Raw genomic sequence first — 25,107 nt, 5'->3', positions numbered from 1 at the left:
CAATGCTCAGCAAAGGGACTGGCACATAGTATTTAATAAATTGACTACTGACTGACGAACCATTGATTCTGTCAAATTTATGGCAATTTAATGTTTTATATCTCCACTTAGAATCCTTGTGATTAAATTTTAGGCTTTTAGAGCTTCCCATTCCTACCTACCATTTTTTGCTTCTTCTTCTCATTAGTCTATTCCATCCATTGAATTTTTGTATTTCCTGATCTTTTCATTGTTCATCTAAGACAAAATACTCTATGTTCTACTAATCAGAAATTACTTATATGTTGCCTATTATATTTACATAAATATATTAAACATGGTTTTATTTTTGCATCAATACCTTTGGAGCCTAGCACAGTTCTCAGAACATAGTAGACACTTAATACATATTTGTTTAATGACAGAAATGTAGTATGTACCTGGGCTTGAGCTCAGTTTTTCCTGTTAGTAATACCTTCCAGAGCTATCAATGCACTTTCCAATTGTGCTTACAATCAACACTCCTTAAAATTATTGAGTTCTTCAAGTAAGATTTTACTACAGAACCTGAATAAAATTAATTAAATCATTTTTCTCACTCTTTGCTCTTCTACCCATTTAAAAGCAGGTATGAAATACTTGAAATATTGTCATCTCCTCTTTACTTCTTCTATAAACTGTAGAAAAACTAAATTCAAATCTTTTATTTTCTTACTCACTAGGTTATTCCCTAATTTGAATTAAGCTTTTAATAATTCACATGGTACTGTTCTCCATTATATTTCCTGAGGAAAATACACTCTATACAAATTTTATCATCTGACTCATAATATTTTCTGGACTATAACATCCATCTTGCAAAAAGTCTGATCTGATATGCACAGATGGGTTCTGTAGTTTAATATTTTCTGGTTTATGGTGTCATTTTTTCCCTGTGATTTTAATATAATGCACAGTAAGAAAAATGTACTGATGCTTAGACAAATAGATCTTTTGATTGCTAAGTTCTAGTTTGTCAAGAAACAGTGAACAATTCAACAAAGATACTAAAATTTCATATCTGACTCGTTAAAAATTTCACAATTTTTCCCTCATGATACCTATGACCAAGTTTTGGACAATCCTTTTGCCCACGTTTGTGTGTGTGTGTGCCATATCTTTCAAAAGAAGCTGCATAGGACAGCAGAACAATATCCAATTTGTTCACTTGGCCATAGTTATTAAACACTTATCTTTTATTCCACCAAGCCTAGCTCTCTCCACACAAACTTTTAGAAATAAAACAGATAAAGAAAGGTAGCATGTCATAATGGCTTAGAATGAATGACTTGAAATTGGATTGGAATGGTTTTGAATTCTAAAGTAGAGTTTCTGAACAGTTTCTTAACCTGAGTTCTAAAGAGCATAGGGAGAGTTCACCTATCAATGGGATCTTCTGTTTTGGGCTCAAAAACCTTCAGTAGACAAAATGAAACAAAAAGATATGTTAACATTCTAAAATATGTATTCTGGTAGATGGAAGCTTTAGATTTTTAGGACACAGATTGTTTTTGTTTTTGTTTTGTTTTGTTTTGTTTTGGCAATTTTTCAGGTTGAATTATTCAGCCAGTCAACAATGTTCTATGGCATTTTGGGAAAGATAGAGGTGAAAAGGAAAAGGTAATCATTAAGAGAAGAAAAGAAGATTATTTGGAATGCAACTGGGAGAATTTATCATCAAAATGTGAAAACATACAAGTTCAAGGGAAAGAAAAAAGATAAGGTGAGTGAATAATTTAAAAAAAGATAGACTTTTTTTTTTAAAAAGAAAACAAGAGGGACAGCTAGTTGCAGCAGTGGTTAGAGTACTAGCCCTAGAGTCAAGAGGACTTGCGGGCAAATCCTGCCTCAGACACTTGCTAGATGTGGAACTTTAAATAAGTCATTTAATTCCAATTGTCAGGGAAAAAAAAAAAGAAAGAGAAAAAGAAAGAAAGAGAAAAAGAGAAAAGAAGGAAGGAAGGAAGGAAAGAAGGAAGAAAGAAAGAAAGAAAGAAAGAAAGAAAGAAAGAAAGAAAGAAAGAAAGAGAAAGAAAGAAAGAGAAAGAAAGAAAGAAAGAAAGAAAGAAAGAAAGAAAGAAAGAAAGAAAGAAAGAAAGAAAGAAAGAGAAGGGAGGAAGAAGGGGAGGAAGGAAAGGAAGGTGGGAGGAAGGAAAGGAGGAAGGAAGGAAAGGAGGAAGGAAGGGAGGAAGGAAGGAAGGAAGAAAAAAGGAAGGAAGGGAAAAGGGAAGAAGAGAAGAAAAAAGGAAGGAAAAAGCAAGAAGGAAGCATGGGTGGGAGAGAGGGAGGAAGGGATAAAGAAGGAAAGAAAGAAAAAGAAGAGAGAAAGAAAGAGGGGGAAGAGCAAGAGAAAGAGGCAGAAAGGGAAGGATAAAAGAAGGAAAAAAGAAAGGAAGAAACAGAAAAAAAATTTTGAAGTAACCATTAAGAGAAGGCTACAGACATCTTTTATCTAAAAACCAAAAATAATTTTTATAGCAGTGGAAGACTTCACTTACTCTACTATATCCTTATATATGTTGCTACATTTTATTTCACTTTTAATACTTACTAATAGTAAGTATTGGCCAAATCACCTATTATCTCTTTTCTTCTTAATTAAAAAATAGAGGTAATCTGTGGTACCTACATATCAAAATTGCTGTTAGGTTCAAATGAGAAAAGTATTATTATTTCTATCTAGTAAGGTGTTTAAGTGATGATTTGTGTTTGCTAAATATTACAGAAGGGAAACCTGTTATAGGAAAGCCAAAGGAAATAAGTTCTTTTACAGTGATGATCTTATTTGATTCTCAAAATAACCCTACGATGCAGGTGCTGTTCATTCTATCTTTGAGGCAATTAAGACAAACTGAGATTAAGTCACTTGATCAGGATCACACAGCTACTAAGTATATGAAGTTGAATTTGATCTAGTCTTCCTTATTCTAGGCCCCAAACTTTTATACACGGAATCATTTAGCTTTTCCAAGGTGGATACAGGTGGTCTCTGGTAAGAAAACCTAGTTTCAGGTGATGCTGTGATATATATTTAAGAGTTTTGATCTTGGACAAGTCATTTACCTTCTCAGAAACCAAATTATTGGACAAGAGTTAGTGATCAATATTTATGAAAATACTTTTCCATTTTGGAATTGTGTATGTCAATGAAACCATATGTCCAAGTATCATTCTGCCCTACCTCCCTTCCCCACTGTCCCCTCCTCACCTCCAAAAAAAAAAAAAAAAGTCATCATGAACTGGAACTTCATTATTATTTAAGATTACTATTGTTGATGTTCTTTACTCATTTTTCAGTTGTCCCAACTCTTTGTGATCCCATTTGGGGTTTTCTTGGCAAAGATGTAGGAGTGGTTTGTCATTTCCTTTTCCAGTTCATTTTATAGGTGAGGAAACAGAGGAAAATAGGGTTAGGTGACTTGCTTAAGATTACATAGCTAATAAGTACCTGAGACCAGATTTGAATTCAGGAAGATGTGACAGTTTAACTCCAGGCCTTGGACGCTATCCACCGTGCCACTTGGCTGCCCTAAGCTTATATGATAAGGAAAAAAAACCCTTCAGATAAATATGAGCATGGGAAGAATTTATCTAAAAATTATATTAACTACAATCAATCACTTAATGATTTATTTTCCTAATCCAATAAACTTTGTTAATTTTCTTAATGTTTTAACCAGTTTTCATTTGAATTCTAATAAAGATGACCTATTTTACTTATTTTTAATGGATTTATCACTTAATATGTAGTTTGTTATATTTATAGTTTTAACAATTTGTACCTGTTATTAGGCATTTTGAGAATTTTTTTACAACTAAAAGAATATGTAAAACATTAACCTTTTGCTAGTAATTCTAACATTAAAGTTCTATTTAAAGCCCAACCTGCAGCTTGAGAATATTAGAATCCAAAATCCTTAGGGCTCAATATTTAGGTAGAATTAAAGTCTTTAGCAATCCTAGGTCTTTACTAGGGAGACTTGAATTGATTAAGTGAAGCAGTAACAAAGTCTACAGGGCAAAAGCATAATTAATGTCTCTCTAGTGGACCATTAGCTTGGAGGTGAGAATTAGTTTTTTTTCTGATTTGCTATTCAAACTGGCATAGGAAACTACACAGCCCAAAACTTCACAGAGGAATACAGGGCTGTCCCTCTCACCTTAAACACAGATACATTCATCCCTAACTTGGAACCATATTCCATTCCACACCCCACACCCCACACACGCACCACTCATATACATATGCTTCTTGAAAAAAAGAAATATTGGTATTGTGTAGAAAATTTGAAGGTTTTTTTTTTTTTTTTTAATAATTAAAGATGTTAGGGAATTGTCAAGCCAGGAGAGAGATGATCTTATAGAATAATTTTACCCACCAACTGTCCAAAAGAATGAGAATCCAAAAAGGTTAATAGCTAAACTTAAAAACTGAAAGGAAAAGAAATTTATTAACACAATAAAATCAATGAACTTTTGGTGGCACTCTCCAATTCCTAGTGTACTGATGTGATGCAGTCATTAGGAAGGCCATCTGGCCTTGGGATTAATGCAGTTGGAAATACTATATTTCTTCCCCTAGGCTAACCTGCCCCAATTTACTCTATATGATAAGGGTGCAATAGCTACAAATATAGCTGGCTATTAGATAATAGCTTGTTAGTCAGTGAAAACAGAATTTTTGAGACTAATGAGCAACAATAATGAAGTGCTTAAAGTTGACATGGCGCAGAACAAAACTGGGTGTCCACCATTTGACCTTGTGACATTTCAGGCCTAAAAACAAAGCTTCAGAAGGTTCCCCTGTGAGGTCTGCCCAGAGATTTATGGTATCTGTATCTATGTACAAAGTCAGAACCAGACCACTACTCCCCTCCATGTCTAAGTCACAAAATTAGAATATCAGTGACATGAAGCATCTGATTTCTTTAACTTTTTTCTATAAATTTATCTTCTTGCCCCTACTTTTTTGCTAACTTCTTTTGGAACTTAGCCCATTGTAATTGACATTAATATTATAATAAATTTTGCCCCTTGACTTGGAGATGGGTCTGAGCCTGCAAATTCTTTTGAGAGATCTCATAACAGCAGTCTAGAACCCCATCCTTTTGGAGTTCCCCCTTGAACCCTAACATACAGAATCTATTTTTATGCTTTTTTTCAGGATGACTTACAACCAATTAGCAGCATTTCTTGGCAAGTAAGTGAAATTCAACTAATCAAGGAAGTATTAAGCTCACATGTCTGCTAGAGTTACTCTTGGACGCTAGAACACCTTTTAAATCTAGTAGTCAAAAAATATTGGGAAAATAGTAGTAAAGTCACAGTTTTTTTTTTGTTGTTGTTGTTGTTTTGTTTTGTTTTGTTTTTGTTTTTGTTTTTTGTTTTTAACCAGGATCATTTGAGGTAGCTGAGGAGCCTTGTCAATTCAGTAGGAACAAAGTGAAAGTCATTAGTCTCATACAAAATTTCTCTCTAACTACATAAAGGCCAAACTTAACTGAGTTGTGTGTAAATGTACCCAATGAAAGTTATTAGTAATTTCTTAATTTCCCACCTAGTTGCATGTTTTTAAGCATCTCCGTCATATTCTAGGAACTCTTCATTCTGCCAAACAATCAGCCCTATATCATACATCTCCTTAATCCTCTCTTGTCCCTTGGGCCCCTCTGATTGGAAAGTAGAAAGGAAAACTCCTCTCAGAACCTTCTTTTAAAGAAGACACTAAGTTAAAGCAATTACATTATTTGCCACCAACTTTTCCTTTTTGGACTTCTCCATTGTGTACCAATCTACATCACTCACTTCTTTTTTAAAAAAAAAAAACTATTTTTCCTTGTTACCTTGTAATCTCCTTGGGGTCATGGATGGTTTTGAAATTTAGGAGGGATCTTAAATGTCATTTAATCTAAATTCCTTAATTTACAAATGAGAAAATTTATACCAAAGTTAAATGATTTGCCTAAGGTCACAGAGGCACATAAGAATTCCCAGTGAAGATCCTCTGCTTAAAATCCAAAACTCTTTAGAAATTGACTTAGGCAGAAATTTTCTTTGATGTTGTGTTTTTTTTTTTTTTTTTTTTTTATATTTTATTTTCACCAATTAAATGTAGAACCATTTTCTTTTCTTTCTTTTTTTTTCTTTTGCTTATACTTATTCATTCCTTGTTTTTAATATATATTTTCTTATGAATCATGTTGGGACAAAAAACAAATCAGAACAAAAGGGAGAAATCACAAAGAAAAGGCGGGGGGGGGGGGGGGGAAGAGAACATATCTTCTGTTGATTTATATTCAGTCTCCATAGCTCACTCTCTGGATGTGGATAGTGCTTTTCATCCAAAGTTTATTGGGATTGCCTTGGATCACTGAACTGCTGAGAAGAAGCAAATCTGTCATGGTTGATGATTACACAATCTTGCTATTGATGTGTATGTTTTTCTGGTTCTGCTTGTTTCACTCAGTGATAGTTCATGTAAGTCATCCCAGGCCTCTCTAAAAGCAGCCTGTTTATCATTTATAATATTCCATTACTTTCATATACCATAACTTATTTAGTCATTCCCCAATTGATGGGCATCTACTCATTTTACAATTTTTTTTTGCCACCACAGAAAGAGCTGCTACAAATATTTTTGCACATGTGGGTCCTTTAACCTTCTTTATGATTTCTTTGGGATACAGATCCAATAGAGACACTGTTGGATCAAAGGGTATGCATTTTTTACAGCCCTTTGGGCATAGTTCCAGATTGTTCTCCACAATATTTGGATCATTTCACAACTTTATGAACAATACATTAGTGTTTTCTCACATGTCCTCTAACATTTATCATTGCCGTTTCCTGTCATCTTAGCCAAGGTGAGTGTTGTGAAGTGGTATAAAAAAAGTTGTTTTTAATGAATTTCTCTAATAAATAGTGATTTAGAGCATTTTTTCATATGACAATAGATGACTTGAATTTTGTCACCTGAAAATTATCTGTTCTTATCCTTTGAACAATCAATTGGGGAATGATTTTTATTCTTATAAATTCTTATAAATTTGACTCAGTTTTTTATATAGTTTAGAAATGAGGCTTTTATTAAAAATACTGGCTACATTCCCCTCCCCTCCTTTTCTTATAATCTTGGCTGTGTTGGTTATTTTTGTGGGAAAAAAAAAAAACTTTTTAATTTAATATAATCAAAGTTGTCCATTTTGCATTTCATAATGTGCTCTAATTCTTCCTTGGCCATAAATTGCTCCCTTCTCCAAAGATCTAATAGGTAAATTAACTCTTGATCACCTAACTTGCTTATAGTATCAACCTTTATGCCTAAATGATATACCCATTCTGATCTTATTTTGTTATGAGGTATAAGATGTAGGTCTATGTTGAGTTTCTGACAAATTATTTTTTAGTTTTCCTTGAAATTTTTTGTGAAATAATGAATTATTATCCCAGAAGCTGGAGTTGAAGGTGTTATTGTTGTTAAGACAATTTTTTTCAGTTGTATTTGATTCTTCTTGACCCCATTTAGGGTTTTTCTCAGCAAAGGTGTTTGAGTAGTTTGCAATTTTCTTCTCCAGCTTATTTTACAATTGATGAAAATGAGACAAACAGGGTTAAAACACTTGGCCAAGGTCACACATATAAGTGTCTGAGATAAGATTTGGACTCAGGAAGATGAGTTTATATCTATTATACCATCTAGCTGCCTCACAAATAAACTATTTTATCTTAGTGAGCTTTTGATCAAAAAATGAAAAATAATTGCACAATAAGTACAGAACTCTGGATATAATAGGAATGAAGTGGAGTGCTTAGAATTTAACAAAATAGACAATGGCAGCAAAAGTGTAACAAAGAAGAGATCTAGAGCAAGGGAGAAATGACGTGGGGAGGAAATAACATGATGGCAAAATTCTGACATGCAACAACAAACCTAAAGCCTACCCTATTGTTTCTTGAAGGCCTTTCTGGCATATTATTTTTCTATTAAAAATGTGCAGGTCCCAAAGAATGGAGGGATAAGGAGAAACAAAGGGCACTGAGAAAGAAAAAGTACTCTTTTGATGTTTATTGGCTTCAAAGATAATCTATTTTTTATCTTATATAACGCAAGTAAAATCTCTTGTGCACTTTAGTACAGGTAAGGAAGATAGTGATATCATTATCTGAGAACTACCTAGTAGATACTCTTCATGGATTTAATAATTTATTCTTTTTATTTAATCATGATAACTTCATAACTTTAAAAGTTTTCATTTTCTTTTGCTACTATTAGGAGAATATCAGATGCTAAAATATCCAGATTATGCCTCAGTAGGTGAAACAAGCCAGATAAGTGATAGTTCCCACAAAGCATATCTAAGGGCTCCTTGTCAGAAGGGAGTCTCTAAAAGAAGGTTACAAATATAATTGTTGTTATTTGTCCTTCATTGTCAAGAAAGACCAGTGATGCCATGGGGTAATATCTTGATTCCCACATAAATTGGATTGGATTTCAATGAGATAGCATTAGCCTCATTCTCTTTTTCAGGATCATCTAAGTCTGGTGACAAGGAAAAAACAAACAAACAAACAAAAAATGATGATTAGTGATGGCCAGGGATTCAGAGAATGACCTTCATGTCTTCAATGTCTTCATCTTCTGAATACCCTCTAAGGATTCTACAATTCATGCTTCAGTCCCCTTCTTGGCTGTTAAAACAAGTTGTTCTCACTTCCCCATTCCCATTTCATGTGCTTGAGGTAGACCTCCCCCAACTCACCTAAGAGTTTGAGGTCTGCTGGTTACCCTCACCTTAGTTATCTCCTCTGCAGATAGAGGTTTACTTGATAGGGCCATTCTTCATGGAGCCACAAGAGAAAGTTGCTTGAACATGGGCATCAAATGTGGATGAGAAATCATTAAAATTATTCATTAAGTCCCTATATGAGAGGTGCTAATCCTCCTGAACATTTCATACATACCAAATGTAATTGTAGACAATTCAGAAAGGAATGCATCATATGGAAAAAAAAAATCAGAAAGAAATTATAAGTTTGAAAAAATTATATTTAGCTTAAGAATAGTAAGGCATGATTTAAATTTTGTATTGAAAATATGAAGGGTTATTATTAAGTGAATAATGTTTAAAAGGAATTCTTGAGTGAATACTGGAATAGGTTACTTAGAAGAGTTGGAGAACTTTGCTCAAGATCTCTGAGAGGATCTTATCTTTCTTGTATGATTTTTTTTCTAAATGGGTCCAAGAGGATTTTAAAGCTTTATCCTTCGTAGAATATACTTCAAGTTTTGTAATATATTCATCATATCACATATCATCAGAAGCAGAAATTTTAGAATCAAGAAAATACCAAATAGTGCTTTATAACTTTGTGAAAGTAATGAAGAGATCATTATCACTTCATGGAGGAAATGGTAAGCAGATAGGTGGTACATTGGCTAGAGCTCTGGACCTGAAGTCAGGAAAACCTGGATGCAAATGAACCTTCAAATGCTAACTAGGTGTGGAACCTTGGACAAGTCAGTTAAGTTCTTTGCCTCAGTTTCCTCAACTATACATTGAAGAAAATAATAGGACCTACCTGCTGTGATTATTGGGAAGACTAAATGAAATAGTATGTGTAAAGTATTTGCCATATAATAAGTACCATGTAAATGCTAGTTTTTATTATCATTAATATTAGCATTAAAGGGCACCTGTGAAGAAATAATAAACAAGACAAAGATTTTCAGGTCTAATTGAGAGGAATCCATTTTGCACGTAGGTCCTACCTTTAGCAAAAGCATAAAGACTGAGAGACCAAAACAAGATGAATGATTATGAAGAATCTGATTTAAATAAAAAATAAAATTAACAATGGGTATGAAACTGTTAAAAACTGAGCCTGATCTAGACTGGATTTTTTGTATTTTAGATCTGAAAATGGAATGAAATTAAACAGTACTGATTTATCTAACAGTTAACTAAAAATATTTACTTTGTTATAATAGAAGAATAGTTAAAGTAAAGAAGGGATTAGGAGAGCAAGGGATAATTCATCTATCAGATCGTTGGAGAAGGAAGGAATTTATGACCAAAGAAGAACGAGAAAACTTTATGAAAGGCAAAATGGGCAAATTTGATCACATTAAATTAAAAATATTTTGCACCAAAACCAACAGAAACAAGATTAAAAAGAAAATACAAAGCTGGGAAAAAATCCTTTTAGCTGGTGTTTCTGATAAAAGTTTCATTTCTAAAATATATAAAAAAAGTGTCAAATTTATAATACAAGTCATTCCCCAATTGATAAATGGCCCAAGGATATAAACAATTTACAGATGAGGAAATTAAAACTATATATAGTCATATGAAAAAATGCTCTAAATCACTCTTGATTAGAGAAATGCAAATTAAAACATCTATGAGTACTGCCTCATACCTCTCAGATTGATTAAGATGACAGGGAAAAGTAAGGATAAATGTTGGAGGGGATGTGGGAAAACTGGGACACTAATACATGGTTGGTAGAGTTGTGAAATAATTCAATCATTCTGGAGAGCAATTTGGAACTATGCCTAAAGGACTATCAGATACCCATTATTGGGTTCATAAAGAAGGAAAAAGAGCCCACATGTGCAAAAATATTTGTAGCATCTTTTATTATGGTAGCAAAGAATTGGAAAAGGAGTGGATTCCCATCATTTGGGCAATGGCTGAATAAAATGTGGTATATGAAAATAATGGAATATTATTGTTCTATAAAAATGATGATGTTGATTTTAGAAAGGCTTAGAAAAATTTACATGAATTGATGATGAGCAAAACAAGCAGAACCAGGAATACATTGTACACAATAACAGCAAGAATTTGGTTCTGCTCAGTGATTTAGTGATCCAAAGCAACCTCAATACACTTGGGACAGAAAATGCCATTTGCATACACAAAAATGACTATTGAGATTGAATGTAAATCAGCACATGCTATGTTATTGTCTGTTTTTCTTTTTCTCTTCCACAATTTTTCCCTTTTGCTCTGAGTTTTCTATTCCAACATGATTCATAAAGCAATGTACATTAAAAATAAATGAATTAGAATTAAATCTAAAGAAAATAAAATAGAGGAGGGATGTCCATCAAGGATAAAGCAATGACTTAAATGAGCATAGCATCCCTGTACTTTTCATACTACAGTATATATTGACTAGTTGGAGGGAAGAGCTCCAGCCATTCTTGTTCTGTTTGTTTTATATGAGGCCACCTAGAAATCACATTAATGTTCCAAGCCACAGTCCTTTGAGCCACTTAAATACTTGAGAGTTTTAACATATTTCAAGGGAAAATAGCCTTACCTGCTTGGGAAGAATGGGATACATTTTTTTTTTCCTAACACAGTAGAGTAAAAGATAAGTCTAGAAATGTAGATGGAAATTAGTGGGAACATTAACTATGAGGGTTAGGTTTTTGTTTTTGTTCTTTTGAAAGCTATTCCCTATATGTCCTCTATTGAAAGCAAGAAGGAAGAGGGATGAAACCATGATGGCAGAGATAGACCAGTCCCTATCTGAGCTCCTCATAGTGTCCCTCAAATCAACAGAAGATTAAGCTCTGAACTGGTTTTGGGACACAATATTTGGAATACAATAAATTTTCAGAATAGATAAATTGGAAGAATTTCAGCACAGGTCTGTTTCAATTGGGCTGGGGGAGAGGCTGCTGAACCCAGACAACAGCACAGGGAGTCCAGGGCAAGAGTCTGGGTGGGAACCACGGCCTTGTGGTGTTCACACACTGAGGAATCTTCTGTGAGGCTCTTAGACTACTCTGTCCTGGTTACAAGGTTTTGCAAGAACCTTGTTGAAAATTTATCCATTCCTATGGAATAGATGAAATGTTGAATGTTGAAAATTTATCCATTCAACATTGAATGTTGAAAAATTATCCATTCCTATGTTGTGAAAATAAAAAGCTTTAATTAAAAAGAAAAAGAAAGCAATATAGAACCACTGATGATTTGGGGGAGAATTGCGGTATATTTGCCATTACTTGACTAGGAGGCTAAAGACAGGAGATATAATAAAATAGAGAAAAGAATACTATTTAGAGGCTTTAAGAATAAAATAGATGAAAGACCAGGTATGCAATCAGATGGTTTTTAGAGAAATTAAAATGAGAGAATGATGTGAAAGTTATTGCTAGTATAGAAACCATAAAATATGATAGCAGAAGATTAGTACTAGGGAAAGGGGAAAAAGTTTTACATTTTCTAAAAATACCAAAAAGGCAAGATGGCTCAAATCAGGCACCAGTATAATTGAGAAGATGTTGTATCTTCAAAAGAAAGGCTTTTTGAGGTGATGGGAAGGTGTGAAGAATGAGGTCTGGACAAGGTGAGATTTGTATGACACTGGGCAATACCATTAGAGATGTCTAACTGGTATTTTAGAAATTCAGGAATGGACATCTAACAAAATGTCCGTATTCGCACGCATGCGTGTGTGTGTGTGTGTGTGTGTGTGTGAAGAAGAGATGATAGAAGAAATAGAGATTCAGAAGTTTTCTAAGTAGAAGTTTTAAGCTTCTTTAGAGTTAGGATTATTTCATTTTTTGGTTTCTCTATCTTTAATATCTAAGATAATGATTGATACATAAAGGCTTGTTGATAGATGGAATAAATGAATTGATTGGAGTGGTTAAATGGAGGAAAGCAGGTCAAAATCTACTTTGAATACTCACATTTAGGGACAGTGGAGAAAGAGGAATACTCATAGAATTAATCAATCAATAAGCAGTTATTAGGTATATATTTTGTTCAAGAAAATGCACTAAGTATTAGAGGTGGAAGCACCTAAATAATAAACTAAACAGAGAGACAGATAGACGATAGATAAATGAGTAAATGAATAAGTAAACAAAAAGGCAAAATAAAAGATGGACAAATAAATCAATATTCAATCTTAGGGAGTATAAATTCTGTCACAGAGACAAAACAGAATATATATAGAATATACAGAGACAACAGGTATATATAGAAAAAAAAATAATTACTACATAGTTAAATATAGTCAGGAGTGGTATAGTATAGTAAACAGAGACCTAGTCTTGGAATTAGAAAATTCTGTATTCAAATTCTAACCTCGCTACATGTTGTCTGTGAGATCCTGGCAAATCATTTAATTTCTTAGAATGCCAGGCAGCTCTCTATGACTGCAAATTGCTGATCAGGTATGATTGGTAGGGGAAGCTAGTGACCTTAGATTTCTTATATTAATTAAATCACAAATCAAATCTCTTTCCCCTCAAAGAGTAAAATCCAAGGTAGTTAGGGAGAGAGGATATTATAAATGGGAAAAAACAGTGGCTTCATGTGGAAGAGAGGAGGTTCTCAACTTTTTCTTCAGTCATGGATCCCTTTAGCAGACTAATGAAATTTCTGAGAAGGTGGTACTTGAGCTATGGCTAGAGAAAGTTAGGGCTTCTGTGATGGGCATATAAAGAGCAAATACATTCCAGGACTTAGCCAGTGCAAAAACCATTTCAGAATTTGAGAATTTTTTTGGAAATTAAGGAACTAACCAAAACATGGCTAAAATGAACCATAAAACAGTATACTAGATAAGATTCTGCTTGATAGGGGTAGTCTTTATTAAGGCTTACTCAGCTTTTCTTGAAGCAGCTTATTTTACTTTTGGACAGCTTTAAATTGTTAAGTTGATTTTTTCCAACATTAAATCTAAAGTTTCTTCTGTCTCATTTCTATTCATTGTTCCATTCATTGCTTCCCTTTGGAGGCAAATATCAAATATAAATAGACAGATAAATAAATACATATACACATATATAACATATGTAATATATACACATATATAAAACAATTATATACATCTATGAAATATATAACAAGTACATATATGAAATATATCATATATATATATATATATATATATATATATATATATATATGTAAAATATATGCAACTATGCCCTGCAAATATGTTCTCAACAGTGAAGAAACTTCAAAAGTCAGGTAAATAAAAAGAGGGCCTGTGTTCAAATGCTGATTTAGATATTTACTTTGGTGAAAGACATTTAACCTCTTTAATGACTTAGACCCTAAGTTTATTTATCTATAAAAAGAGGGTGTTGAAATATTTAGCCTCTAAGGATCCTTACAACTATGAGTCTATGAACTCTGAGAATACTATCAAAGTTATGCTTTAAAAAATCATGTTTAAGGGTTCCACTGTGTCAAATGATACAGAGATGTAACATGGATGAGAATAAGGGAAAATAAACAACAACTAAATGTATCAAATGAGAGATTTTAAGTGGTCTTGGAAAGAGTTGCTTCTGTTGAACAGGAAATCTAGCATTTAGATTTCAAGAGAGTGAATGTTATCCTTGGAAATCATTATTATTTTATACCTATATTTATTAAAACATTTTTCTCTGTATCTTCTGGATTTGGTTAATATGGAAATAGGGTAGAGATTATTGATTCATTCAAAATTGTCCTGGTAATAAAATGAACTAAATTTAAATTGTTATCTTGAAGTTATACTTAGCCAGCATCCAAACTAATATGCCGCTTCAACTCCTTTATGACAGCCTTAAAAAAGCATTTGATTAGAATAATTTATAGCATAATGGATATGAAGATAGTTAAATACTATGCACAATATAATCAGTGCTTTGAAGTACAGTCTTTAATTGGCAATATATTCTAGGCAAATTTATTATGCTGTATAATAATTTCTGAATGTGTAATATTTCCTTGATAGACTATAAACTTCATGAAAGTATGAATCTTATCTAAATTTTATATCTATCTCATCTGGTACCTAGTGCAATACTTGGTACACAATAGGTATTTAATAAATGTTTGCTGAATTCTATTAAAATTAATTAAATAATCTATTTAGCTTCTTGGTGGTCTTGACAATTTATCTTTTCTCTTTAATTACTAATTTTTTTATAATTTTATAAATTGCAACATACTTTACATTACAATAAAATAAATGGTATAACATCAAACATTATGTTTTGATAGATCTTTTAAGGAGGATTATTTCCAAATGAAATCCTACAACTAGAAGAATAAGACAATACTGAAATCTGCTGCATCAGACACTCTGTCTAGGTGTAGCCAAATACCATGCAGTTTTGAAATCACTGCACAATTGGAATTATTTAGAGCGTAGCCACCTTTAAGCTGGCAGGAAAAGGAGGTAGAAGTTTCCTAAGGGACTCAAAGTCTGTAATTTTTTTCTGCTGCTAGTCATCAAATGCCTTGCTTAATATCACTGCAGAAAAGTTATAAAACCAATTTCTTTTCCCAAGTCTTCTACCACATACCCTAAATGTTTCAGAATACATCAAGCATCACTTCTCATATCCCTTCACTGTTCAGACTTCTCTTGTTACAGCAGGATGGGAATGGAAAAAAAGGGGATTTAAAAAAAAAAAAAAACTAAAGATGTTAAAATTTAGATTAGAAGAAGTAGAACAAAAATTGGCTTTACAAATGTTATACAGTACTACTAAAATATAGCGTTCAACAGTATTGTATTTTATCATAAACCCTAAATCTGATTCCAGGCTTTGGCAATTTCTAAATCTGTTTGTCTCATTGTCTGGTTGTCTTTGTGTTTGTCTTCTATGTTTGTCCTCTCATTTTCTTTTTTTTTATTGTTAATGTTTAAAAAATATTTTATAATAAATGTATGCCCACATTTTTAAAATTTAGTACACGTTACAAGTAACAAAACAATTGATCAAGCAGAAAATGTATATGTTCAAGACAATACATGTAGGTGAGTGGAACGTGATGCTACCATTTTTTTGCTATTGTTTGTTTCTTGAATTCCAGACTAAGATATCACTCAGAAGGCTATTATGATATAAAATTTTGTATTTGTCCATTGGTTCCATTTCATCATCAGAAACTTAGGCTAGGTCTTCAATACATCATTCACTTTAATACCTTTCCATTATCCTTATCTCCATAATCTCCCCATATGACATACATCATAAGATTATTCTTCCTAAAACATCATTTTTGCTGTAAAACCCTGTTGTTAAAAATAAATAGACTTTTACAATTCAACAATTAAATTAAACAAACTAAATACGTATTAGGCAACAAATAAAAAAAATAGGCATACTTAGAAAAGAAAGAAAGAAAAAAAGGAGGGAGGACGGAAAGAAGGAAGAGGAGGGAGGAAGGAAGGAAATTCAGATCCTTTCAAGAGGCTTACATTCTATATCTTCTATTTCTCATAACAAAATTGAAATTACTTGACCTAGTTTTAAAAGTGATCCTTAATCTGATCGATTATTAACATATTCATTATTTTAAAATTTCTTAAAACTTCTTGCCATGACTTGTGTGTTCCTTTCCAGCAAGGCCCCACACTGATTATGTCTCTTTTACCTTTCTAGTTAGATCTTATATTTTAAGACTTAGTTTAATATGTTTATCACAGTGTCTAAAAAAGGTACTTTAAAATATATCAATTTATCCAACATTAGTAATTTATAGGTTGTACTATCCATTCCACATATTTAACGTTTGTTCATGTTTTTGTTTTTATTTACACATGCATTTAAACACAAAATACAGCTATGTATGCATATATGCATACACATCCATACACAGGCACATATCTTGGCTCTTCAATGACATTGGTATGAAATGCAGGGCAAAAGTCATGAATTTTTCATTACCTACCATGCTTAGCACAGAACTTTGCACACAATAAGCATTCTGCCATGCAACTGAATGATATTTCATTTGACAAAAGCATTCAGGAAAAAAAGAGGAAAAAAAAAACTTCAATTTTAATTTTATCTAAGTTCTATCCTTTTAAGTGTTATAGTTTTAATCAATATAATTCCCAAGAAAAATTTTCATTTCTCATAAATTATAGATTCTAGCTGAAAGAGTACTTAGAGATTATGTTTATTTTATAGATGAGGGCCTTTAGATCCAAAGAGATTAAAAAAAATTATATAGAAAGTAAAGGGCAGAACAAGGCTTTGAGTAGAGGTCAATTTATAGCTTGGAAAATTGAGTGGAAGTGACTTAACCAGAGCTTATGAATTAATGATAGATTTTGATCAAGGAAATAAGTTTCCAGAAATTTAGAAGTGACCTCAATAGATACTCAATTAGAGAAATCTATTTTACCAAACAAGTAAGTAGGAAACAAAAAGAATTTAAAAACAAAAAGGAAAGGGATGATAAAAGGTAGGGGAGAATAAGAGACACAGTGATCAGAAGCAAAAGAGACTTTTGGAAAATATAGTTTAAAAAGCAAGAGAGAAGGATAAGCAAAAGAAAATAAAATTAATAGAAACTCATACTAAATAATAATCATAACTTTGAATGTGAATGGATTTAACTCATCCATTAAATATAAGCAGATAGTAGAATGTATTAGAAACCAGAATCCAATAATATGTTGTTTAAAAGAAACATATTCAAAATAGAAAGATAGGTACAGAGTTAAAATAGGAGCCATAATAGAATCTATTTGTTATGCTTCAAATGAAGTAAACAAGGCATAGTCAATGATGATCTTTTAAAAATAGTTCTAATTAAGAAAGATAAGCAAAGAAGGTACATTTTGGTAAAAGTACCATAAGGAATACTCATCAATTGGGTAATTGTTGAATAAGCTGTTATATGTTACTGTGATAGATTGCTGTAGTGTTATAAGAAATGACAAGGAAGGTGATAGAAGGGGAAAAAAAACCTGGGGAAATCCATATGAATTGATGCAAAATGAAATGACTAGAACCAGGAGATCATTATACACAGTAACAATAATACTGTAATAATGATCAAGTGTGACTTAGCTACTCTGATCAATAAAAGGATCATAACAATACCAAAGGACATGTGATGAAAAAAATGCTAACTATCTTCATAAAGAGAATGTATGAACTCTGAGTGCAAAATATACATTTTTCAGTTTATTTTTCTTATTTTTTTTGAGGTGTGTGGGCATGGAGAAGATACCTAATGTGGAAATATGGTTTGTGTGATTTCACATGATATTAGGTGTCAAATGATACCATAATTACTTAATTTTTTTAAAAGAATTCAAATTTCCTGAAGGAAAGCCAGGAATGTTTTTATTGTTTATATTTTTATCTTTATTGCTTAGTCTCATTCTTGCTCTCATTCTCTTCCCATTCTTCAGGACCTTTAATTAATCCTCATAAGTCTCCAAATCAAAAGATTTACACTGAAATTTACTTAGGGAGAAAATACACTTCACTTCTTTTCTTGACTTTAATCTGTCCCCTACATAGAAATAAACTGCTCAGAATTTCCTCACCTACTCTCTATTGTCTCATCATTTTTTTTTCTCCTTCAATACTCTGTTCATTTTTGTTCTTCTGTGTCGTTCTTCTCTTCTAAATATCCAAATCATGGTGAAGGGGAAAGGGAAGAATGAAAATGCTTTTTGGAACTTAAAATAAATCTTCTCTCATCCTTTTTACCTTCTATTCTAGATCTGAATTTCATCTTCCACAAAATCTTTTCCTTTTTATTTTCTCAGTTTTGAACATTAAAAATAATTAACTGTATCATTCCATATGGCATTTATACACTATATTCTCCTTGTCTCAGATTACATAATTTGAAAATATTTCTTCCTCTTTAGAATTGCTTTCTTTTCCCAATATGTTTAAATTAATTCACCATTTTTTTTTCCATTTTAAAAACATTACTATAGTGTATTGAATAAGTTAATGATTATTACATGTCATATCTGGATCAAAGCAGAAAGAGTTGTGAAAAGGTTGCAGAAAGTCAAAAAAACACAGAAGAACCACAAAGACCTTAGAAAGATGAGGTTAAAACAAATCACTAGATGACAAGCAAAATCCATATTTGGTTCAGATTTGTTTCATTCTGTGGCTCCAGGCTATATTTAACAAACTAGGGAAAAAGTTATGGCAATCACTTCATTAAAGTCCCCAATTCTGCTCTCACTTTACTCACTTTTTCATATCTCTTAGACTCTCTCTCTCTCACTCTACTCACTTTTTCATATCTCTTAAACATGGAACTGCAGAAAGATTAGGGACTTAAGTCCCAATTCCACAATTGACAATATATACCTATTCTCTTTTTATCAGGAAATAAATGCAAAGTTTTAAAGTTCATGATGCAACTTTTTAAGGGGGAAAAAAAACTGAACATGACATGCCATTAATAATTTAATAGTCCTTGATTTTGACATAGGTCTTCATTTACTTAATACAGATATTGAGGTGGAACTCTAGCTTCTTCACTGTTAATGAATCATTTGGAGAAAGCATATTGAGTGAGGACTTGAATTCCTGGTTTTTCTTTGTGACATTTGTGTGATGATTTCCTCCTATTCTTCTTCCTCCCTTGGAAACTTGGAAATTCAGGAGTCAATAATTTTAGTATTGACTAGTGACATACTCATTATGGTGTTAGGGTTTGTCTTTCCAGTCACGATAATAAATGTTGAATTGAATTTCAAATGTTGGCAGCTTTTTGATGGATATAATTATCACAAGAGCTAATAAAATTATACAACCTAATATCTCTCTGGAAGAAATACAGTATCCAAATGAAATATTAATAAACAACTGTGGAACAGCTGTGCTGCAAGAACTATTCCAATAATTAGGAGGCCCATCCTCCAGAAATGACTTTCTAACAGTTTTCAAGCTAGAGGAAGGAAGGACTTTTTTTTTTAGAAATCAGAGCAGTTATTTCCAAGAATAGTCCTCTTAGAAGTGGAAGAACTGACCTACATGATGGAGTTGTTTAAGGCATCCATTGCAATCCTTTGTGAAATCAGGAACAGGAAATAGATGGCCTTAAAAATTCTTTCACACCCCATCATTATTTAAATGAATGTGGCTGAAACATTGGTATATGTTTAAAAGGCTTCCTGCCTGTATTGCTACATTTTTCACATTAGAATTCACTCTATGATTTATGGATGATTTAATTTCTTAACAGTATGATCTCTTTCATTTGGGAAGCATGCAACTTTCATATTCATGCAAACTGTTGTCTGCAATGGTTCCACAGCTATGTTTTCCCAACATTAAATAGAGTATTCCCTTTTATGTAATCAACACTCTATCTTCCATCTCTCCCTGGAGAATAACAAAGATCTATACATTTACCTGATGCTGATCATACTGTATACACACAGCAGATGCTGACATGGTAGTAAGCAGGCATATGTAAATAAAAATGCACCACCACATGCCACACACTTTGCCTTAGCTGTTCTTTTAAATAAAACCTAATATTTTAAAATTCCATATGTTAGAGCAGCTACTTGATGTATTGGATAGAGCACCAGCCCTGAAGTCAGGAAGACCTGAGTTCAAATCTGGCCTCAGACACTTAATATTTCCTGGCTGTGTGACCCTGGTTGAGTCACTTGCCTCCAATTGCCTCAGCAAATTGCATATATATATATATATATACATTATATATACCCTATGTTGCATTCTCATAAGAATGATTTCATGTTTAATTAAATAAGACACATTTTATTTTGTCATGTCTCACTTAATTAATGATGTTTTCCAAAATAGATATCCTTTGTTTTTAGAATACCTCATTGATGGTTATTAGGAGAAGGGGAGAGTTTAAAGAATGGAGACAAGGTGCTGAAGGACTATGGCTACTTAGTCTCTATCTCCTTATTCTTTATCCATTGTAGCTCCACATATATCTGTATTCATCACGTTCTCACAATTTCAATATAATTGGTTTCCTCTATAATCCTACATATTTGATTTAATAAATTTAAAAGGATCCTGAGAAAGGTCCATTGGGTTCACCAGACTGGCAAAGAGGTCCATGACACAAAAAAATTTCAGAAACCCTGATAATTTAAGTTGCTAAGATGGTACCTTTCTCAGATTCCTATATAATAAAATCATGGATCCAATCCCTATCACAGTTTCTACCTATACATAGATAAAAACATATATGTAGTTAGACATTTAAATAAATATAAAAGTATACACAAATATGTATGGAGATAGAGATAAATATTATATAGATATATACATCTCTATTCCTATCTATTTCTATTTTTATCTATATCTATCTTAAAATATGTATGGCTTTATGTCTATGTTTATATATACCCTTATCCGTATCTATATTTGTATATTATGTACATATCCATATCTATTTGTATTTAAATATATCTCTTTCATCTATCAATCAGTCTCTCTATTTTAGATGCTAGAAATAAAATAACTGTATGGATATAAATACATATATTTTATTGAACTTATACTTTAACATATTTAACATATATTGGTTAATTTGCCATCCTGGGGAGGGGGTGGGAGGAAGGAGGGGAAAACTTGGAACAAAAGGTTTTGCAGTTGTCAATGCTGAAAAATTACCCATGCATAAATCTTGTAAATAAAAAGCTAAAATAAAAAAAGAAAGATAGATGCTAGAAATATATGAAAGAATTTCTCACATTTACTGGCTGGGCACATTGCTTAACCATTCTGACCATCAAATAAATTTTTAAAAAGTACCTACTAACTACTCATTCCATTAAAATCACAGATACTATAATATGCACATACATTTTTATATCAGATCAAGTCTTTTTTGCCTTCTTGATTGTTTTTGTTAGTATCTTAATTGCTAATTCACACCCAGTCATGAAATTGAAAGATGTTTGGTTCTTACCAAAAAAGCTATGGAGAATCTGGACAGAATTCTAAAAAAAAGGAAACAAAGATCTTGCAGGCAATGATCCATAGTTTTTGCAGTAAAATGTATGGCTATGAAGGTTGGACTATAAGGAAAATTGAGCATAGCATTATTAACAAGGTTCCAATTAATCCTGATACTAAATGACTCATTATACTAAAAGACGAGCCTGATACCTTATTCCTTTCTTGAATGAGGGAAGTGACATTCTCTATGTATATCACCTTGATTAGAAGATACCTGGAATATTCTATTCAGTTAACAATGATATTTTAAGAATAACACTTATATCATGCAAAAAGCATGATAGAAGCATGAGAAGCATTGCATGAGAATCCAAAGAGAAAATGAAATTAGTTCCTACTATCAAGTAGTTTACATGTTAATTAGAGGAGGCAATACATGAAATAGAGGTCATTATAAGATATGAGAAAATGTTTAGTGGTCTTTAGAGTACAATACCAAAGGAATTTGGAAAATCCTTAGACTGCAGAATTAAACTAGATAGCAATATCTGGGTATCTAAAAACAATCATAGCAAGGTATGTGATAAAGCCTAAAGGACCTTAAAGATCAATAGCTGTGCAGATAAAAAAAAAGAAAGATATATGCTAGAAATATATGAAAGAATTGAACTTGTCACATTTCTCACATTTACTAGCTTGACACATTGCTTAACCATTCTGACCATCAGATAAAATTTTTGCCAGAAAGATTGTAGTTAGTGATTCCCTGCTCATCTAAGCAGCATTAATATCCATATCTCTGCCAAAGAATTCTTGGGATGGTGGTATCGAATCCAGGAATCAGAGTAGATGTGGACTCTGAGAATAGGAGTCTGAGGAGGAATTTGAACTCAAATCTTCCTCATTCAAGGGCTAGTTTCTATCCACTGTGCCACCTGGCTGTCCTGAAATCATATAATTCTAAAATGAATTATTTTTGGAAATGAAAATGAATATTTGGAATAGATCTGAGGTGGCCTAGGCTATCATGGATTTTATGGATCTTGAACCACTTGAATCTGAATCTTACCAGTTATCAGCTTTACTGTCTTCTATTTGGAAGATGGAAATGAGTTATTAAAATTAAATTTTTTGCTAAGATTTGTGATTTCATTTGTGTACCACACTCCAAGAACAGCATCTCCTTTCACCAATGCTAACTAGCAAATCAACTACAACTTCATTTCTTAGGGTATTTTTTGGAGCATTCAGAGGTTAAGTAGAAAATCATTGGAAGAACTTGGATCCAGGTATTCCTGACTCCAACACTCATTCTATGTTTTTAACATTCAAAGAAGTGAAAATCTTACATAGACAATGTTATTTTATTTTAGCATCCATAAATAAGTGAGTGGACTATACCAATTGTCAATCAGGATTCCCATTATATGTGTGTATGTGTCTATGTATGTATATGTGTATGTAATTTTATATCTTTTATATCTCTAAATCAATTTCATTGAGCAATTATAAATATCTACTTGTATAAAGCATTCATTTCTCTAACTGGACAAACTTCTTTACCAGACTCCCCAAACCAATATTCTTGAGTATTTAATTCATGCTACTCTAGAATTTCTGCTGAGGAAAAGAGCCTATTGGTTTGGGGATTCAGTAAATGAGAAATTTGTGATACAAACCACAAGCCCACAGGACCACATTTTACATCTCATCCAATCACCTAGCTAACCAAGCAGGCCATCTAGTCGTACTCCTTGGCACTGCATATATTTCACCTTCATTTCCATTTCTTGCTCTAAGTATAGTAATCATATTCATAGCACCATTCCATCTGGAGAGAGAGTAAATTATCAAATATATCACCTCACTTCTTTGTGACTGCCCTTACCAAAACAACCTCTAGTCACAGTTTCTTTTATAAAACTTTGTGTCTCTCATTAGAAAATAACCTTGATTCATTTTGATTTATAGATCTGTGGTACTTGGCATGATTCCTGAAACAGTAAGTATATAATAAATATTTCTTTCTTCACTTCCCTTTTCTCTTCCCTTTTCCATTCCTTTTCCTTCCTCAATATGCCATGGTGCAAAAAGTAATAGACAATCTATTACAAACAAATCCAGCTTCAATCCTTACATCATGTATAATAGTTTTTTGATCCTGGACAATTTAACCTCACTAAATCTCAGTTTCCTCAAGTGTAAAACAAGAGGATTGTTCTCAATGCCCTTTATGTTCTTTTACAACTCTAATTTATTTACTTAATTTCAAAACCCTCACCCTTGCTATTATAGAACACAGGTAAATGTGTCTTTGTACTTCATGTAGGGGAAATCCAAATAGTATTTTATTTAAAGCAAGTGAAATCAGACAATAGTGGGTAATGATGCATATACATAATTTATAGGTTATGAGCTAGCATACTTCAATTTAAGAAGAACAAGGACAAATATAAAACTAGAAAGAGTATGTATGAGAATTCCCTAGATTTCAAAATGCACAGAATAGGAGTTTGCCCTGATGGGGTCAACGTTTAAGGGTAACCAGCAAGACAGGCAGTTTGTGCATATTGAATATTAAAAGACAAGTCCCATTGTGGATAAACAAAACCTGTCAGAAATCAGAAGATAGTGAATCATAGATGAAGTTTGCCCTTTGTTGGAGGCATAAGAATCATTATGAGGAGGAAATAGCCTTGAAAATATAAAAGGGAATATAAATAGTTAGAATATCTTAACCTTTCCATTGGAAAAAAAATTAAATGTGTCGAGGATTTTACCTTCACCCTTGATCTGCACTTTGAAAAAGGTGTACATTTAAAATTGAATGAAGGTGTACACATTAGTAATCATTGTAAGAGAGAAGACATAGAAAAAAAGCTGAGCATGAGAATAAAAAATGAAGACTGACAGAATATATTTGAAAAGCGAAAGTCTTGAGGTATGCAGAAAGTTCTTGTTATTATAGATCATTGGTCTTCAATTTGCAGTTTATGAGCAATATAATACTTCTGTAACTATTTCTAGTGTCTTATAAAATCTCCCAATACTACCTTCTTATATAGGTCAACTATTACCTATTAAAAGTAAGCCTTCTGTGGGGTTTATTAACTTGCAGAATGTCAATGCTGTGTGCAATTCATTATGGGTTTTTAAACCCTACCCATCATAGGCAGAAAAAATTGGGACCTATTACTTTAAGTGATCTATAATTTATTTGTGGGAAAGTGTGGTAATTGCATTTAGTTTTACGGGGTTTTAACTTGCAAAATAAAAGCAATGTTCAGGTCACATGGCTTTGTTTTGGAGCCCTAACTAGCAATTTATGTTCTTTGGAAGAGCTGTGGATGAGAAGAGGGAAGTTTATCTTGGAGGTTAGAAAATTGAAATAG

At 32.4% G+C, this 25,107-nt stretch overlaps 1 long non-coding RNA gene across 1 annotated transcript; it reads left to right on the top strand.

Annotated features, from left to right (window-relative positions):
* Positions 1-1,373: 1,373 nt before the first annotated feature.
* Positions 1,374-23,718, top strand: LOC116423549. The gene is made up of 3 exons (XR_004234158.1): positions 1,374-1,741; positions 5,183-5,218; positions 23,687-23,718. It is a non-coding gene; the product is annotated as an uncharacterized LOC116423549 (long non-coding RNA).
* The last annotated feature ends 1,389 nt before the right edge of the window (positions 23,719-25,107 follow it).

This window comes from Sarcophilus harrisii, chromosome 4, assembly GCF_902635505.1.
Source record: "Sarcophilus harrisii chromosome 4, mSarHar1.11, whole genome shotgun sequence".
Classification (NCBI taxonomy): domain Eukaryota; kingdom Metazoa; phylum Chordata; class Mammalia; order Dasyuromorphia; family Dasyuridae; genus Sarcophilus; species Sarcophilus harrisii.
The sequence above is the reverse complement of the archived record's forward strand: the minus strand, read 5'-3'. Positions and strand labels throughout refer to the sequence as shown.